The sequence below is a fragment of the Mchenga conophoros genome, linkage group LG17 (genome assembly GCF_057382185.1).
Source record: "Mchenga conophoros isolate Kocher_MC1m ecotype Shallow Benthic linkage group LG17, M_conophoros_male_GT1.1, whole genome shotgun sequence".
NCBI classification, from domain to species: domain Eukaryota; kingdom Metazoa; phylum Chordata; class Actinopteri; order Cichliformes; family Cichlidae; genus Mchenga; species Mchenga conophoros.
The window spans coordinates 14,627,162-14,639,994 of NC_140542.1; the positions used below are offsets into that span (position 1 = coordinate 14,627,162).

At 40.6% G+C, this 12,833-nt stretch overlaps 1 protein-coding gene across 3 annotated transcripts in view; it reads right to left on the minus strand.

Annotated features, from left to right (window-relative positions):
- The window catches only part of adcyap1r1b (adenylate cyclase activating polypeptide 1b (pituitary) receptor type I), a 42,285-nt gene extending 29,869 nt beyond the window's left edge, over nt 1-12,416 (minus strand). For 2 of the 3 annotated variants that reach the window (XM_085253027.1, XM_085253029.1), the window contains exon 1: nt 12,113-12,416. The gene's annotated coding sequence lies outside the window, so the exon portion shown is untranslated. Of the gene's footprint in view, nt 1-9,714; nt 9,784-12,112 lie in introns of all 3 variants that reach the window. The other variant, XM_085253028.1, reaches the window with a different exon arrangement.
- Nucleotides 12,417-12,833: the final 417 nt, after the last annotated feature.

The following is a 12,833-nucleotide window of genomic DNA, read 5'->3' on the forward strand; positions in this document are numbered from 1 at the left end:
GATTCATGGATTTTTTTTCACATTCTGTCTCTCACAGTTGAAGTGTACCTCTGGTGCAAATTACTGACCTCTGTCATCATTTTAAGTGGGGGAACTTGCACAATCGGTGGCTGACTAAATACTTTTTTGCCCCACTGTAAATCATGCTTCAGTTTCAGTGAATGAGAGATAGAGTAAATATTTAGATTGCTGCCAGTGTAACCATACTCCAGTACTCCAACTAGGCACCCGGAACTGTCAACACCTCCCACTCTGAACTGCCTGAGGCCAGCTCCATCGAGTGCAGTTGATACGCTCGTCTTGGTCTTTCTTTTCAGTTGATTTGAAATTAAACACCAGGAAAGCAGTGTTTTATCACGTCTGCTGATTTATTAGTTGCGGTTTCATGGATGAGTTTTTGCTTTATTCATGTACGCATGGAAATTGTCTAAGTGTGGCAACAACAGGTCCCACTCTGTGCAGCAAAGGTTTTCCTCCACAATCAGGAGTATAGACATGAGCGCTGGTACACCATCAGCATGTTGTGTTTCCGACGCTGCTTCGAACCTCTGACATCATAAACCGTAGTTTAAGAAATGAAACTGATTATTATTATTATTATTATCATTATTATTATTATTGAGATATGCAGGAAATTCTGGTGCCATCTTGACTTACAAGACTCCAGATATGACCTACATTTCACCTCAGTACTGGAACAACGGTGGGCGTGTTCCCTATTAAAGCCTTCTGTCAGCAGCATCTCTGGTCTATATTTTTTGTTTATTTGTTTTAAGTCAGACTGTCCTATCAATCACAAAGGACATCAAACACACTCAGGAACTTGCTTCCACACTTGCTACTCCAACGTTTCTTACACTTGGACTTGTATTAAGTCACATCCTAGTACAGGGAGTACAGAATTATTAGGCAAATGAGTATTTTGTCCACATCATCCTCTTCATGCATGTTGTCTTACTCCAAGCTGTATAGGCTCGAAAGCCTACTACCAATTAAGCATATTAGGTGATGTGCATCTCTGTAATGAGAAGGGGTGTGGTCTAATGACATCAACACCCTATATCAGGTGTGCATAATTATTAGGCAACGTCCTTTCCTTTGGCAAAATGGGTCAAAAGAAGGACTTGACAGGCTCAGAAAAGTGAAAAAATAGTGAGATATCTTGTAGAGGGATGCAGCAGTCTCAAAATTGCAAAGCTTCTGAAGCGTGATCATTGAACAATCAAGCGTTTCATTCAAAATAGTCAACAGGGTCGCAAGAAGCGTGTGGAAAAACCAAGGCGCAAAATAACTGCCCATGAACTGAGAAAAGTCAAGCGTGCAGCTGCCAAGATGCCACTTGCCACCAGTTTGGCCATATTTCAGAGCTGCAACATCACTGGAGTGCCCAAAAGCACAAGGTGTGCAGTACTCAGAGACATGGCCAAGGTAAGAAAGGCTGAAAGACGACCACCACTGAACAAGACACACAAGCTGAAACGTCAAGACTGGGCCAAGAAATATCTCAAGACTGGTTTTTCTAAGGTTTTATGGACTGATGACATGAGAGTGAGTCTTGATGGGCCAGATGGATGGGCCCGTGGCTGGATTGGTAAAGGCAGAGAGCTCCAGTCCGACTCAGACGCCAGCAAGGTGGCGGTGGAGTACTGGTTTGGGCTGGTATCATCAAAGATGAGCTTGTGGGGCCTTTTTGGGTTGAGGATGGAGTCAAGCTCAACTCCCAGTCCTACTGCCAGTTTCTGGAAGACACCTTCTTCAAGCAGTGGTACAGGAAGAAGTCTGCATCCTTCAAGAAAAACATGATTTCCATGCAGGACAATGCTCCATCACACGCGTCCAAGTACTCCACAGCGTGGCTGGCAAGAAAGGGTATAAAAGAAGAAAAACTAATGACATGGCCACAAAGAAAGGTGGCTATATTGGTCGCTGATTTGTTTTTGTTTTGTTTTTGAATGTCAGAAATGTATATTTGTGAATGTGGAGATGTTATATTGGTTTCACTGGTAAAAATAAATAATTGAAATGGGTATATATTTGTTTTTTGTTAAGTTGCCTAATAATTATGCACAGTAATAGTCACCTGCACACACAGATATCCCCCTAAAATAGCTAAAACTAAAAACAAACTAAAAACTACTTCCAAAAACATTCAGCTTTGATATTAATGAGTTTTTTGGGTTCATTGAGAACATGGTTGTTGTTCAATAATAAAATTATTCCTCAAAAAAACAACTTGCCTAATAATTCTGCACTCCCTGTATAATTGTAGATATGTTGATTTATTTGTGGCTTGCATAAATGAGCTCAACAGTATAAAAACATAAATACAAATATAAAAATAGCAAAAATGATTTCTGCATATTGACTTCCTCATTTATTCCTTTATGAATGGTTAAAATCCTATTTAAGCACAGAGTTGTTGCAGCACCTCCTTGCCTCATACAGCAACAACTCCATTCATTTAGATAACCCCCACCCCCTCTTTCCCACAAATAGAGTGACCCATAGAGGAACAGACCTACAGTTTCTCAGTACAAACATGATCATGCGTGGGAGGAAGGAGTGTTTTTGCTTCTTCCCATCAGAGAGCAATGACTGTACTGTTGAACAGAATCAACCCGTAGTTCAAAAATGGTTAATAGCAACATTTCTGCTTGAATATGTCTAAAATAAATGCTGACAAGTTAGTCTGTAATAATGGTGTTAATAATGGAGACACAAATTTCACAAATCTCCAGGCCAGAAAAGAATAGCCAGACTTCTTCAAAATGATAGAAAGGCAACATTTGACACAGATGGGCTACAGCAATAGAAGTCCATACCGGGTTTCCCCTTCCATTACCTAAAAGCAAAATACATGGGTTGACTAAAACTGGACAATAAAAGATTGGAAACATCTTCCCTTGCATAAAATACATGAAATCATGGATCCATCCTGCCTAATAATGTGGGGTATTTTTTCTAGGGACGTTTTGGGCTCCTTAGTACAAACTGAGTACTACCCAAGTACTGTTGATGACTATTTCCATCCCTTTATGACCACAGTGTACTCATCTCCTGGTCAGTACACTGCCATAGTCATATACTGTAGTTACATATGTACTGTGTTTGTATATATGTAACTGTGAGTATATATGATCAATCAACATGGCTGTGGCCAACCACACATTTCCAATCTACAAAAACACCTAAAGACCATCTGGAACCATTTTCAATGGTGTGGTCAATAATCACAAATACATAAGTAGCGTAGTTGGAAAGGACAGCTATAAGTTCATGACAGAATGTTTATAATGTTTCACCTAAAAGTTACAAAGTGATTCACAGAAACAAAATAAATTAAAAACTTTGAATAAGAGCAAAGGAAAACAGAAATCTGAAAAGCAGTGGAAGCAGACAGCATTAATATTCATTCTTGAACTCTTGGATCTAAATGTTTGCAAGATGATTACTGGAAAACATTTTAACTGTGTGATTAACGATCAAATTAATTTGATTTACAATATTTCCACACAGTGCAACTGTGGTAGCAACTGAAGCAGAAAGCCAGGGGCAAAGGAGCAAAGGAGCAATAGCTGCGATTAATGAAGGGAGACATACTGCTGTCCAATACCCAACAGAAGAAACAAGAATTGAAAGCAGTAATTCATTGTGAAGTTATCTATAGAAACTCTCCTGATAGAAATTTGTGCACATTCTTCCTGTGCATCCAAACATCACATGAAAGATAACACTGGGGAACTCAGGAAATTGTGGGCAGTGGCCAGCAGGGAGTCTAGAGAGGGCACAATCTCACACGATCACATAGCCAATTGACTATATCTATTAGCACTATCAATCTCTATATAGCACCAAACTGTGATCAACTCACAAACATTTGTTTAAATAATAACCAAACTGGTCCTACTTAAAAACAAACATATTGTTACCCATGAACACACATAAAATGAGAATGCATGAGTGTGTGTGGGTGTTTGCCTGTAAGCTCAGCAGCTGCTCAGAATTCTCCTCCCCAAGCTGTAATCAGTGTCCTAATGAGTCTCAGCGGCTTTCATGTTGAACAGTGTCAGCCTGGATGTGTGTAATGTTTGATGCTTCGTTTAAAGAGCACATACCTAATTAAAAAAAGCACACACTTATGCACACAGAGGCACAGTCACTCTCTAAACTAAACATACACACAATGTGGAGACTGCGGTCTGTACTTTGAATAAACATTCGTGTAAAGTTTCACCCAAGAGACTGAGAATAAGCAAAGAAGGGATGGAGAAAGTAAGAGGGGAGCAGGCTGGCGAAAAAGAGCTGCATTATGAATATGTGGGTGCTGAGAAAAACTATTCACTCGGGAGAAGAGGAATTGGTTCGCTCCGGCATAAGGAAAAGGAGAAGCAAGGATATCCTAATGATCACTCACCTGTAACACTGCTGCAGTGCCGAGAGACACTTTCTCAGTGATGAGATGTATCATTAGAAGGAAAAGAGACAGGGAGGAAAAAGCAGGATTGCAAAAAGCGTGAGCCTCCTTTGATTTTAGTTAGAGCAGTCTAGCCCCCCAGGATGTGTTCTGGTCAAGCTTGACAGCTGTTGTAGCCGGGAGAAGAGGCATGCACTGGCTTATCCCCCTCTACTCACTGAGAGAACCTCAAACCAAAACTATTCTTCTCTTTCTATCTCTAATCAAGGAGGTGCTTACTCCTCTTTTCAGAAAAATGAAATGTTCTTTTTGTGCTTCAAGATTAATTATCTCATGTGTTAATCCACCACCGGACTGTCTAATTCCCACTGAATATCTCACTAAGTCACTCAAGTCTCTGGCTCTATATTTAGCCCAAGGAATTATGGGAGGAATTAATATACACAGACATGACTTAGTCTTCATTATTTTGGAGATAGAGAGAGAGGTTCACGCATTACAGAGAGAGGGATGGAGAGTGGGAGACAAAGAAGAAAAGACAGTATGAAAACTGGCCTGGTTTCTCGCTCCTATTATGTCCCATTTTTCCCACAATTCTGTTGGGAATTATGCAGTCACAAGGCCGAGGCAATGGCTTTTTAAAGCGCAAAAGAAAGTAACAGTTTAAATAACATTAAAACATCCTCAAAATGCACCACAGCTAAGAGTCATTAAACAGCCAGATTCTCTGTGAGTGTCACAGACTGTATTGCCAATTTTCATGGCTACAAAAACCTGGCTGTAGGCAGGTGTGTTTTAGGAGCCAGTACATTACATTACTTTCAAATTACAATATTGTGAACACAATGAGACAGAGAGAAAGCTATTTACCTTGCATTTGATTGGTTCCTGTGTGGCATAATTCATAACAGGCATAATATTATGACAGAATGCCTAATATTGAAGTTGATTTCTGCCAAAACAACCCTGAAGGAGAGCTGTGGTTATCTGGCATCAAGATGTTAGCAACACATCCTTTAAACCTTGTAATTTGCAAGATGGGGCCTCTATGAATTGGACTTGTTTGTCCAGCACATCCCACAGATGCTTGGTTGGATTGAGATCGACTGGATTGAAGATCAGGTCAATAAATCCAACAATTTGTTCCTCAAATCACTCATGAATGATTTTTGCTATGGTAGGAGCATTATCCTGTTGAAAGAGGCCACAGCCATCAGGGAATACTGTTTCCATGAAAGGCCGTAATGGTCTACAGCTATGCTGAGGTAGGTGGTGCATGTCAAAGTAACATCCACAAGGTATATACAAGGTTTTTCAGGAGAAAACCTTGGTTCGCAGCAGATGGCCGTCCCTCCTGAGCCTGGTTCTGCTGGTCATTTCTTGTTGTTAAAAGGAAGTTTTTGTCACAGCATTTTCTGTTTCTTATGTTTTGGTGTTTTTCTGTATTATGATTTATGTCTGATTCTTTAGCTATCCTGTTTTGATGAGTATTATAAATCAATGTTTCAGTTTGGTTCTGGTCATGAGTTTAGTTTGATGTTAATTCTTCTTTAAGTCTCTGTCGTCCCTGGGTTCCATGTGTTATATTCTTTCAGACTGCCTCTCAGCAGTAGCGGTTTTTGATACGGGCGACACAGGCGGTTGCCTGGGGCGGCATCGTGGTGGGAGGCGACATCACGGGCATCGGCTAAAAATAAATAAATAAAAAAATAGCTCATTCTCATGCTGCCCCGACGTCATGCCAGCGCATAGTAGGAATGTCATAGGCACCGATCGGTTTTCTATCGCCCATTTGCTGGGAGTAGGGGCGCCCTCCGTTAGCGAGGTGCGCCTGCTGCTTGCGGCACAGGGAGGAGAGGGCGGGGCGACGGGGGATTCTCTGGCTGGCTAGAGCGGCATCTAATAACCAACTTGCAAAAGAAAAGAAAAAAGAAAAAGAAAAATCATGCAGACTTATAATTTGCACCGATGTTTTTTCGAAATTCTATATGCGAAAAGTGAGCGCGAGAGCCCTCGGTGCGCCTGCTCGCTGCTGGAGTCAAAGTAAACTTTATTGTCATCTCCGCTACATACAGTCCAGAGAGACGAGACACAAGGCTCCAGTTACAGCAGTGCAAGTAAACAAACAATAAATATAAGAAGAGTAAGAAAATAAATATACACTTTAGGACTCGGGGTAAAGGGATCAATTTAAAATTTATAATTTACAGTTTGATGATTTAAAGTCTCACACACAGTCTGCCCCCCCTCCACTTTCGTGGAGGGGGGCCGGCTGCTTCCAAATAGAGCACATTTCATTCATAATGATGTAAATCCAAGCCCATTATGTATTCATGATTTGAATCCTGGGTTGTGTGAAATCCCAGAAATAAACCCTACACAAAGTGAATCTGTGAGCTAAGGTGTAGGTCTATTAGGTTATGTAAAACGAGCAAAAGATGCAGGTAAGCAGATGTGTCATTGGATAATGGCAGGTCATCCTGAAACAATCAGAATCAGAATAATTTATTAATCCCTAAGGAAGTTATGCGGGTTACAGTTGCTCCAAGGAGAAATGGTAAAAATAGTAACAGTAACAGACTAAACTCCAAACAATACATTATGTTACAGATTTTAATATTAATTAGTCAATTGTTGATTTGTCCTGTTCTCATTGTATGACGAATTATCATGGCTGTTTGGTAGCCGTTTGCATACAATGCACACTCTCTCTCTCTTCATATGTGTGTGTGTGGTGGGGGGGAGTGTTCGCCCAGGGCGCCAAACAGGCTAGGACCGCCACTGCCTCTCAGTGTCAAGTCTGCGTCTTTGTGATTTGTTTTGTGTTTTGTGTTTTATTTTGATAGTCCCAGTCTGATGTCAGTGTGTTCTGTTTTACTTCTCCCCTGTCTGGTTAGTCTAATTTCTCCCAGCTGTGTCTCCCTCCTGTTTCCCATTCCCTGGTTACTCCCCAGTGTATATAAGCCCTGTGTTTTCCTTTGCTCTCTGTCGTGTCGTTAATGTCTGCTCACCCTCAGGTTTTGCTGTGTGTTCCAGTACCTGTTTTGCCTGCCTGTTAGTTTATTTTCCCTCAGTATAGTTAGTCTTCTGTTCAGTCTGCAACCCGCAATAAAGCTGTTTATTTTGAGTTCAACTTTTCCTCAGTGAGTCATGCATTCTGGGTCCTTCCTCCCTGCCTGCCTGCACACAGCCATGACAGTTTTTCCTTCCCACTGTCGCCAAAGTCCTTGTAGGGCTATATGATTGTTGGGGTTCTCTCTGTTCTCTTTTATTATTTTAGGGTCTTTTCCTCTTAAATTCTCAAAGCACCTTGGAGCAACTGTTGTGGATATTTGGCACTATATTAAAAAAACTGAATTGAATTGAACTGAAGCATCACACTGCCTCCACTGGCCATAGTGCATCCTAGTGCCAGGTTTTCAACAGAAGAACACCCTCTCTGCCATCACAAAGATGGCAGAGAGGGTGTGTGCTGGCCTAGTGGCGCAGGTCACTTTCTTCCATTGCTCCATGGAACAGTTCTGACAGTCAGGCCCATTGTTGGTGCTTTTGGCAGTGGACAAGGGTCACCATGGGCTCCTTTACTGGTCTGCAGCCATGCAGCCCCACACGTAACAAACTGGTAAGTACTGTATATTCTGACAGCTTTCTATCAGAACCAGCATTAATTTTTTAAGCAATTTGAGCTACAGTAGCTCGTCTGTTGAATCAGACCACATGGCCCTGCCTTCATTACCCATGTGGATCAATGAGCCTTGGCCACCCACGAGCCTGATGCTGGTCAAAGACTGTTCACCAGTCAAAAGATCGTAGTGATATTTGCACCTCTAGCAACTTGCATTTCCTGGTATGGGTCTGTTCACTGTACACACCGCCTCACGATTCCACATCCATACTGGGAATGCTGGAGACATGGAGTGGAGCAGCAAAAGCCCAGCTCAGAGTAAACAGTGACACCAGATACAATATTTAGCCCTTTAAAGCCAAGAGTATCATATTTAATACATGTGTGTTGTGAGTTTTTGAGACTTCTACATCATCAGTGTGACTTTTTTACCCTCAAAAATGATATAAATTGCATGACACATTGTAATGACTAAATTGCAAACACAGAAAAATTTAAAATCATATATGTAGATTAAAATTTATATATCTACATTGTCTAAAGGTTCAACAAACATTGTATTATCAAAAAATTAAAGATTTCTGGCAGTTATTTCATTGGTTCCGGTTTTAAAAGGTTAGGCACAGAAAGAGAGATGGGGTGGTGAGTTGCAGATTTGCAGCAACTGGGGACATACAGCTAACGCCTTATGTGAAACAGACAATTGGATGTGTAAAACAAAATCAGCTGATCTCCTGTAATAGTGGCTGAGCTTTGCGGCCTGCCTGGAATAATGCTATGCTCAACATATTGTATTGAAATAGTAACATTACTTCAGTGTCATTTACAGTTACAGGTTCCTGGAGCATTAACAAACTTGAATTGAATTGAACTGCAAAGCACATGTGTCGTTTTGGGGAGCTGGAAAGATCACCTCCCAATATTTAGAGCAACCCCTGCATACCAAAAATAAAAACACAAAAGAATCTCATTGAATACAGCCACTACATTTTTTGTGATGACTGTAACTGCAGTTATATAACCATGGATGAGCCAGAAGGAAGTGGGATAAGGACAAATGTCTAAATACCAACTAAGCAGTGAATGTACACGTGAAAACACACCGCATATGCAAACACTGGAGGCTGTACATATCTCAATGTACAATACTCAATACCTGCTGTTATTAACACACAACCACTGCACTATAAAACATTTTTTCTGCTGCTGTAACAATGTGAATTTCCCAACTTTTGGACTAATAAAGTTTATTTTATCTTGGAAAGTTGTAGATTTCTGTTTTTGGAGTTTATAGCCCAAGTGTTGTGGCTAGAGATGTGCATGAGTCCTAAGAATGATCAAAAAAATCCCCCAAAATAGTAACCACAGTCAAAACTGAGAGGTTTATAAGTTAATTGATTAAGACATTCAGGCACATTCAGGCAGGTCACTTCCCCAAACAAATCAGCCTGATATTAGACAGAAGTGCCAATTTGTTACGCTCATGTCTAAAACCAGGCAAACACAAAAGAGGACAGAAAGGTAAATCAGGCTTTTATGTATCTGTATTCTGCAGGGAGAACATCCAATGAGGGAAATTAACAATTAATATTTAAAAGTGATCAAGAATGCCAGGAAACCTCACTGTATAATATTTTTCTTCCTGTAATTATTTTGATAGAGTGTATATACATACCACTGTCTTTACTGAGTCTAGTGTCAGTTGTGCCCTTGCATTCCTTATGATTTGGTGGGTTGGCCATCACTGACAACACATAGAAAACAAAAAGACGATAGTGGATAAACTTTCAGTGTGCCTTTCTCTGTCACAGTTCCAGTTATCAGCTACACTCCTTTAAACAGTTACACCAAGGGTTTTGACAGGTCTAGGTAAAACACTATTTTCTTACTTTGCACCTTGGACTTGAAATAACTTGCAAAACTTTTAATATGATGTTTCTAACAACTGGTGAATTTAGCATATAGGCATAAATAAAATGATAAGGACCCCAGTGAAGGAGACTTACATGTTTTTTAAAGGCAGTTTTTTTTTAGTGGTGGACATTCGTATACATCATGATCTAGATCTTGAAATTTACATTACATTTTAAAATATTTTGTGTATGTATGGCTGCTACCATAACCAGGTCTTCATTGTGAAAGGCCTTTAATTTCAACAGCATATCCTGGTTACATTTTTTTTTTTTAATTATTTTCTTTTAGATAAATTAAACCACAATGCAGAAAAGATAAGTCTCCAATACTCGAAATTTATTGGGGAGAATTGCCAGAACCCTTACTCAATGTGTCCCCTAAATGCAGACCCCCAAGCCTCCCCCATTCTTCATAATCTGTTTAAAGTGACATCAACAATTACCGTCCAGAATGATATGTACTAATATGAAGAACTCTGCTGGCAGCTCCATATTTGGTCAAATTTATAAAGTTCAAATGTAAAATTTTGTGGATTTTGTGTGCATTAAATGATGCACATCACATCCAGAAAACTCCTATTTGATCGGATGGTGTAGCCATTAAAATGTGCTCTCTTTGCCATTCAGTTCAACCATCGTATACCATTAATTGCAGACATGGATGTGGCAAGTATTTCAAAACTAACATTACTTTTTATTGTGTTCACCCTTTTGCATGGGAACTGGATCGCCTCAATACAACTATAAATGACACTCGCTCATGCATGACACTGGGTGTGTTACAAGGCTGCCTTGCTGAGACTGGGCCTGAGGCCTAATATCTTCTCCTTCTCCGGCCTGACTTTTTCTTCTCTTTCCTCTGCTGATCAGGCCAGTCAACACAACAAGGCTAATTGGGTCATTTAAATGTCAGCATCACTGAGATCTAAAGGACAGAAAAGCTCTCTGGTCCTACTTGTGCTGTTACACTCTAAATGTCTCCTCACTTTCCTGCACGAGGTATTATGGGAATGTTTGTTACTCTTAGGTCAAGCAAATCTAAACAGGATTCTGTGGTTTCTCTGATATGCTGAGCTGTATGTGACCTGTAAATTTAAACAAATTAGAACTGCATACACACTTTTTCTTTGGGATGAACCAACTCAGATATTTAAACAGTTCTCACGCATGTTCAGATAGAAAAACAGAGCATTACTTATCGCATTTGTGGCGAGTCTTATGAATGATGCTGCAGCTGAGCATTCCGAGATGTAAATAAATAACTCAACAGCATTTTATAATGTCATCGGAACAGAGGGACGCAGACTTGCATGCACACATATTTCCCCCCATCATTAAGAAACACAAGTTCTGAGAGAAAACACATCTTCTGCCATCATTCAGACACAACAGACGTGTAGATGTAGGCGGCTGGGACTGAATAGCTTTTTCAGTGTAGCTTTAACCCTCCCAAACCAGCCAGGCAAAGAAAGAAGAGAAGCCGCAATTGTTATTCAGCGACAGCAGGCTGCATTACAAGGTCACACACAGCATTTACCCAAAGGCCTGGATTTCAGACAGACAGAAACACACACACATGTGCATATGCATGTGTGCGTGTGTGTGTATATATATATATATATATATATATATATATATATATATATATATATATATATATATATATTTGTATGTGTGTGTGCCAAATTATGGAATAGATGATAATATTAATCTTATCTTTGAGTAATTGAACTGAATACTCTAATAACAGAGGAAGGACTGGATAACTCTTTTATCCATAAAAGAGCTCATGCATATTATTCTGATTTTAAATATATATAAATATATTCTGATTTTAAGAATTACTTAATCAGAATATATTAAAGACTCCTCATGTTCACAGACGAATATATAGACAATGCGCTATTTTGTACATAGGTGCTTTTCTGCTCCAATATCCTGTCTTTCTGTTTTCTCATATTCATTGCTTAGTGATGGTCCTTCTCCTTTGCAGTGTGCAAACTGCGCGCTGCCGGCAGCCACTGATAGGAAGCAACCTCCTCACTGAGATCATCCGACACATGCCGCAAGATCCCGGCACGCTCACTTCCATTCTCCTCCCTTTACATGCAGGTTTAACCACTTAAAATGTGATTCGTGAATTCCCCCCGCAAATCTTACCATTTTATCAATTTGCTCCAAATAGAACTCCTGCGCCGCGGCCCCTTCGCGCACACCACAGGAGACAAATCAAGCCTGGCGGAGCTGTAAAGATACAAGATTCCCCGGTGGCTCCAGGCGATGCAACTTCCAGCCGGTATGCAGTTTGGGTTTGTTGCAGAATTACCGCTTGGAAGAATGCGGTAATTTTGCTTTTGCGGCAGAGATTAAGGAATGAAACGAGGTTTCCCGTGCCGTGCGTGGAGATTGTTCGGTTGTTAAGTGCTGATATGTCGCTTGGCCCAAGGACTGCTGCCTGCTCGTCTCGTCTTCCACATAAGAATGTGCCGCGCATTTCAACTAGTCCACTCGCTATCAAACCCCCCCCCCCCCCCCCCCTTCCCTCTCTCTCTCACTCTCTCTCTCTCTCTCCCTCTCTCTTATCCATGCACAAACACTCTCACACATGCGCGCAAGGAAGCTGAAATCCAATTCTACATGATGGATGTGAATAAACGGGGTGTGTTAAATTATCTAGTCTCATCTGATTCTACACAGAGACACAGAGATGTGGTGGAACATGAAGAAAGTGTGTGTGTGTGTGTGTGTGTGTGTGTGTGTGCGTGTGTGTGTGTGTGTGTGTGTGTGTGTGTGTGTGTGTGTGCGTGTGTGTGTGTGTGTGTGTGTGTGTGTTATTCCTGAGGCATCAGAACGGATCAAAGAGCTCAAACAAAAGAGATCA